The following is a 5,681-nucleotide window of genomic DNA, read 5'->3' as shown; positions in this document are numbered from 1 at the left end:
GCAAGTGTGAAGACACACTGAAGGAGCTGTCACTGCAGTGCCGTTAAAGATCTACCAACCTTGCCAGACCGCACTCTCCGGGAGTCAGCTGGACTTTCGTTCCTTCTCTCTATCGAAATTGCTCAGTCCCTGGCCGAATCCAGCCCACCAACGCTGGACACAAATTGTGAAAGGGTTCATTATTTCATTACCCTCATCACCACCAGCAACTGGGTAGAGTATCGCCCCTAGCGACGAAATTCCCCATTCATTATCTTAAAATGAAGTTGTTGTTTCTCTCTCGTGCACTTGATCAATTTCAACAACTCATTTCCAACCAAGGTGATAGTGAGCATGACTTTTGCTGCTGATGGTTGGCTGTGAAATTCTTGGGGTTTGCTAGTTCTTTTTGCTGTTGATGATAGTGCAACTAGGTTTCATCTGCTGCAAAGACACACGAGTCACCCTACTGTGCTTTCATCCTGTGAAGAATTTCAGTTGGTTTAGCACCTTCACTACCCAATGAACCCATCCCAGGTTGTTGCTCTAACGCAGTTCATGTCAACAATGGGGAGGCTAATTTTGCACTAACTCTGTTTCCTTCTGTGGATGGATAGATGGATAGCAGCAACGAATGTTGCTAGGGTGCCTGCATGCACACACACTCTCTTCCTCCGGCGTCGTTGACACGGTGGGGACTTTCTAGCGGCGGGTCCACGCTGGCTCCTCATTTTGAGGTCATATCTTTCAGTGTTTCGTTCATTCGCCTCATGCAAATGCAATACAGAGCGCGAAACATAATTGGAAATGATGGTGTGAAAATGCGCATACAATGCAAGGAATTTATGCATGAAACACAAAGTAACAGTGGCTTGTGTTGTACCAACAAGACAAACATGTCTTCCAACATTACACTGAAACCTGAAGGAAATTTAAAAACGTCTGTCCACGTATTATATTCACATATCTTCTGAGCATGATCAATCTTAGTCAGCCTGTATGTTGAGGTTTGCAAACACTTCGAAGGTCAAAATGGTTTGGTAGTCATAAACACTGTACAAAAATTTTAGAAGAAAGTTTGTTCTACATGTTGACAGTAAAGGCCATTCCAGCATGGTTTTCATTTGGTAACAGTATCTGCAATACAATACCGATTGCTAGCCACAGTTGCTTCGTGGCGCTAACACGCAATAAAAAAAAAAAAAAAAACAATACCGATTGCACACATACTTGGCTGCATCATTTTGTTTTTTTTCTAGTTTGCTTGTACAGGATGAGTAATCTGTGTCCCATAAGATACGCGCATATTCAGGTGTCAGTCTAACATGCGTAAAATACATTGTCTCCTTGACCTTGGTCGGCACATTTTTAAAATTCTGTACTACTAACCTTAAGAGGGCATACCAGTCGGGGAGCAACTCCGAGTCACGATTTTCCCGATTCTAGATGGTGCCACGGTCGCCGTCCTTATCACGCCGTTCGCCTCCGACTCCCGAAATAATCCCCATTGTGCATGGTTGACCTCGCGAGTTTAAGGCGGCCCTCGCCCTCTGCGTTGTTTGTCGAGTGGTAAAGTGTCGGACTTTGCCATGAAAGGTCCGCAGTTCGATTCGAGACATTCACGTCTTTTTGCTTGTCTCCTATTGCTACAGGAGAATTTTTTTTGTTCTTATATATTTATGCTACAATTATTGTTTTCACAAGTCACTACCGCCTGTACTGACTGATTATGGAATGTTTAGTTGCTCTTCGTATTGTTTTACTAGCGCATACTTACTGAATGCCGAGTTGCCGACGTACAAGTGTGATCGGATAGTACGGATGCCGGTATCTCAGAGGCTCTCAATTGGATCTACCAGCGGCTATAAATTAGGCTATTAACATTGCCTACACACAGCGCTTACAATGCCAGTCTGGAGAATCTAGTGCTCGAAACGGTATTCCTTTTTTTTTTTTTTTTGCACTCGCTTACATAATAATAATAATAATAATAATTTTACTCAAGAAAGCAAACTACAAATATAATAAAACAGGCCCGTCTAAACCGAAAGGCTTGTGGCACTCACCCTGAAGCAGCCAGCGGCATACAGTTTGACAGTATATGAACATATAAAGGTACTACATCCTATGATAAAGTTGCCGTAGCTCTTTTTTTAGTTTGTACTTCGATTCCAAAGAAAAACTGTCGAAGGGGAGCTTATTAAAGTTACAAGGTACATAGCATTGCCTGCGACAAAGTCCATATTTTGTGTGTGAGAAATGCACAACAAAGTTAACGCGCCTGCGTCTAGAAGGGCAGCATTCGCTAACCGGGGTCCTATATGAGGGGTCCCAAAAGTGTTTTTACAACATGCAATTTACCTTGATAATAACTCTATTATTCATGCAAAAATGACATTTTGATATGTATATTTCTGGTAAGTAAGCATTATGAAATATCTGAATTCATTTACAAGGCGTTGGTGCAAAAGACTTCAAAATTTCCGTCGTAGAACAGACTTCTTATTATAACCCGAAAACTTCAGTAACATGTTTGAAAGGCTCTTTTCCTCCATTTTCTCCCTTCTCTTTCTTTTACCTTACACCTGCTCAGAAAAATGATGTCAGTCAACAACCCCAGTTGACCTTTTCTTCTGGTGTACCAGGTTGCAAAACCGTGCAAAGGAGGTGAAGGGCGATAAAGGCTTCGGGTCGACACACGGAAACCAACCAAAGAGATATGGGAAGGTCGAGCGGGAGTCGCGATATTCCCTACACAGTCTTGTTTTTTCTTTTTTTTTTCCTGAACGCCAAGAGGAACGATCCGACAAAAAATAAAAGGACACATTGGAGGAAAATAATAACTATGGTCACCTGACAACATAACAGGTTCTTGTTTGAGTGTGGCAAAAAAGTACAGTTCGTCCTCCTTATTATGTGGGACTGGATAATATATGCATTCCTGTGAGAAGGATTTCAGACCCATCGTTCCCATCCTCATCGTCATCATAATAAAGGCTCGTTTTTCGAACCGCAACAATTTGGTGGAGGTGCGCTCGATTTCCTTCCTCCTAAGCCAGTAAATCTGGAACTCCGAAGCCGTCGCATTGTACTTATGGCTAATGCACCCCCATCTGCAGCCGGCAACGGTTCTGCCTCGGGAGGACAAGCGATCGCGTCGGCTAACCCCGCACCAGTACTGCGGCAACGTGACCCGCCCACATTCAACGGCATCGACGACCCTACAGCGGGACATCTTGGCTTTTTCAAGACCTATGAGAGGATCCGTCACAAGTTTTTTTGGCCGGGCATGTACAGGAACATCCATCGCTATGTGTCGTCATGCCAACTGTGCCAACAACGCAAGTCTACCGCCACATCCGTTGGTCGCCTACATCCTCTACCACCCCCACTCCATCCCTTCGAACGAGTCGGAGTTGACCTCTTCAGCCCCTCCCCCTGTCCACTTCGGGCAACCGCTGGGTTGTAACGGCAATTGACCATTCCACCAGATACGTCGTTGCTTCCGCCCTGCCTTCCGCAACAGCTGCTGATATTGCCCAGTTTTTTATTCAACGTATCCTCCTCCAGCACGGCGCTCCCAGAGTCCTGTTGAGCGACAGAGGCTGCCAGTTTGTGGCTGAGGTTGTCAAGGAGGTCCTCTCCAGCTGCTCTGTCACTCACCACTTTACGTTTCCTTACCATCCACAAACAAACGGACTCGTGGAACGTTTCAACCACACCCTCGCCGACATGCTGTCTTTCTATATCTCGCCTCGTCGAGACAACTGGGATGACATCCTTCCCTACCTCATTTACGCGTACAACACTGCCACACAATCGACAACTCGCTTCAGCCCCTTCTTCCTACTTTACTGCCGTGATCCAGTCCATACCATTGATACCTTGTTCCCCTACGTGCCTGATATCTCCAACCCTGTACTTGCAAGCGCCACCTGCCGTGCAGAAGAATGCCGACAGATTGCCCGCTACCGAACCTTCGACACGCAAGCGTCAGCCAAACAGCGTTACGACGCGTCCCACGCTGACGTTGTTTATCGTCCTGCGGACCTCGTTTGGCTTTGGGTGCCTCTGCGGAAGCCTGGCCTTTCGTCCAAATTCCTCTACCACTACGTTGGCCCCTACAAGGTGCTCCGAGCGCTCAATGATGTAGCGTACCTCATCCAACCACTGGACAATCCCGTTGACCGGCGCTGTCGGTCCACTGAGTCTGCGCACGTTTCTCGCCTCAAAACATACGTCCCACGACCTCTCGACACTTCTCGCCCGTCACAAGAAGATCGCCCGGAGGGCTCCTCTCCGGAGGGGGGGCAGTTGTGAGAAGGATTTCAGACCCATCGTTCCCATCCTCATCGTCATCATAATAAAGGCTCGTTTTTCGAACCGCAACAATTCCTTTCTTTTTTAGAAGAATATCTGAAGCGTAAACTTTTTACTCCAGATTTCGTTGTGTTGAATGCTGAGGTCTCAGTTAATTCAATCTAAACTTGAAAACGTGAAATTCGGTCGTGGAAAAGCTGAAGAACTGGACACCATGTGAGCCAAATTTATGCGTATTTTAGGAAAATCGCTATTCTTGAAGGGCAACACAGATGCAATTACAAAATCTGGGTTTCCAGAGGTGAATATGAGCGCTAGTTGCCAAATGATGGAATGATCACGGAGAAGTCGTTTCATATAATCAGAGCTCGCCCGAGATGCCAGATTTTCTTCCCCGAAAAAAAATGTCCCCAGGCAGAACCGTCCCCAGGGAAAAATGTCCCCCGGAGAAATCGTCTCCGCAAGAACGAAAGCCGTTTGATCGAACGCGGGACATTTGGTCGAAAGTCATTTGATCGAACACCGTTTGATCGAAACGGCAGCGGTCGTTTGATTTTTTTATTGCTTCGTTTGGAGCAGATGCATACTCTAAACAAGATTGAACTAAAGTTTTATATGGCTGTTAATACAATATCTGTATTTTATACTATGGCGAAATTTCCTTCTTAGCATTCAGACTTCGAGTGCCTTTCGTGCGGGTGTAGGAAAAAACGGTCCCGGAAATAACGATCCCGGAAAAAATGGTCCCGGAAAAAACGGTCCCGGAAGAAAGGGTCCCGGAAGAAAGGGTCCCGGAAAGAAGGTTCCCACTGGCAAAAGGCGGAAAAAAAGGTCCCGCAGGCATAGAATGGTTTTGCCATCGCTTGTGCACAAAAGCACATCTTTGGTGTGACAAATGATGCTCCTCAGACAGAGATAGTTATTATGTTTTGTGAACACGGTGTTTTATTTGCTCTTTTTTTTTTTTTGCTTTGAATTGCCCAGTTGTAGGACCTGACTGCCCCGCTTGACTAAAATTCCTACCCCAAAGTCGGCAATAACTCGATCGGTAGCTGGCTTCGGGTAGTAGCTTCGGGTGGCGCTTACACTTGACGTCATTCTGTTTTCCGGCTTTGGCCGGAGTTCTTAGACCTAGGTCAGTGAACTTTTTGTCTGTGTAACCTACTCTAGCCTAAGCATCGTACTATTGTAAAGCTTTCTGTCCTTCGGTTAGCGCTTACGCTTGACGTTATTCTCTTTTCCGGCTTTGGGCGGAGTTCTTTTTGTCTGTCTAATCTACTCTATCCTAGGCGTGGTCAGGAGGCCTCGAATAAAAGTATGCGGGTTATACCAATGGGGCGGGGGGTATATGTTTACTGGGGAAAAAAAAATACTAATAATGA

The sequence above is a fragment of the Ornithodoros turicata genome, unplaced genomic scaffold, assembly GCF_037126465.1.
Source record: "Ornithodoros turicata isolate Travis unplaced genomic scaffold, ASM3712646v1 ctg00000911.1, whole genome shotgun sequence".
Taxonomy (NCBI): Eukaryota; Metazoa; Arthropoda; class Arachnida; order Ixodida; family Argasidae; genus Ornithodoros; species Ornithodoros turicata.
The sequence above is the reverse complement of the archived record's forward strand: the minus strand, read 5'-3'. Positions refer to the sequence as shown.